The following is a 1,521-nucleotide window of genomic DNA, read 5'->3' on the forward strand; positions in this document are numbered from 1 at the left end:
GATCACACACCTCTATACCATCATAGAAATACTGCCCACTGGCCATTTCCACCACGAGAGCCATTGGTGCAATATCCACATCATGACAGCCTAATCTTACTTTTAATCACCACCGACTCATTATTTCCAAAGGACTTCTTTCTTCGAACTTATTTTGCATGTGCATATTGCAGTCAATCCGAAGTAAGATAATCGTGCTAATTGACGTATGCTCACTAGAAATCACATTCTATTTTTCATGTTGAGTAACTGCTACTTAGCAAGGACAATGTTTGTAATGGAATCACTCTTTTATTTCACGTGAGGGAATTTGGTTTGTATTATTTAAATTAAACTTGGTCACTGTATCAAATGATCAAATAGATCTCAATTTCTGAACAGAATTGGTAATGTTGTCATCCACCTTGAAATGTGGTGTCTACTTCTTTCACCCACACGGATATTAGAACGAACCGTCTGTTAATGACATGCATATAAAGACATTTCAAATCAGTTTTCATGTTTAAGCTGCATAAATCTGCGGTTATTGATACACAGTTTAGATTCAGTCCCTGCAGTTAACTTGCTGACTTCTCCAGGTGTTCATAGTTCAATATGATGCATCAAGTGTGTGCATAACGAGAGGGAGTTTGCTTCCCACATCTTGTGTTGAGATGTATCTTATGTCCAGCATTCATCAATGGCGAGAGCAAGGGGAAAGGATGAGACCAATGTGTAAGTCTGTCCGTGCCCATGCACGGCACCCACATCGGTAATTCTCTACTGTGCATTTACAGCCAGTTCTCGGGTGCCCCTACACCCATCCCCTGCCACTTTTGAAATATCTCCATTGTTTCGTGCTGTCTCTCTGTGCTCTTTTTACCAAGATGAATCACTTCTACCCAACTGCTACAAATTTCATCTGACAAAACACTCATTAAGAATCGCATGCATCAACATGCACTTCGCATCTCTCGTTATTTGGTTCTCCTGGATCTCTTTCATACGATAAATGTTCACAGCAACTTGACTTGGAAAAGACAATCGCGTTCCTTTTCATTGTCCCAATTCAATCTACAATTCAATGCAGTTTAGGCAACAGACTCAAATTATTCTTTGAGATTTTATTATAGCGTCGATGCATATAAACAGACAGCTGTGATCATGCAAAAATAGCAAAATTGAAAAACGTTGATAACAACGACGAGAGTGGGATTCGAACCCACGCGTGCAGAACACAATTGATTAGCAGTCGATCGCCTTAACCTCTCGGCCACCTCGTCACATAAGTCACAGGTACATTTGACATTATGAATAAGTGAATTGCGTAAATTATGCTGAGCAGCAGATATTTCTCCCTGGTATTGGTGAAATGATAAATAGTACAGGACGGTCCCAAGAGTATCGTCTTACCACTCCCACTGTGACACTCTGCTCACAGTGATCTGAACAAAAATGAAGAAATGACGATGTAACAAGGTCTGCTGAATTCTGTGAAGATTTGAAGTCAACGGAATGAAGAGCCCGTGACAGCAGGAGGTG

At 40.5% G+C, this 1,521-nt stretch overlaps 1 non-coding gene across 1 annotated transcript; it reads right to left on the reverse strand.

Annotated features, from left to right (window-relative positions):
* Nucleotides 1-1,180: 1,180 nt before the first annotated feature.
* trnas-gcu (transfer RNA serine (anticodon GCU)) lies at nt 1,181-1,262 on the reverse strand. The gene has a single exon. It is a non-coding gene; the product is annotated as a tRNA-Ser (tRNA).
* Between the last annotated feature and the right edge of the window lie 259 nt (nt 1,263-1,521).

The sequence above is a fragment of the Chiloscyllium plagiosum genome, unplaced genomic scaffold (assembly GCF_037043375.1).
Source record: "Chiloscyllium plagiosum isolate Xiang-an unplaced genomic scaffold, Cpla_swu_hap1 HiC_scaffold_18, whole genome shotgun sequence".
Classification (NCBI taxonomy): domain Eukaryota; kingdom Metazoa; phylum Chordata; class Chondrichthyes; order Orectolobiformes; family Hemiscylliidae; genus Chiloscyllium; species Chiloscyllium plagiosum.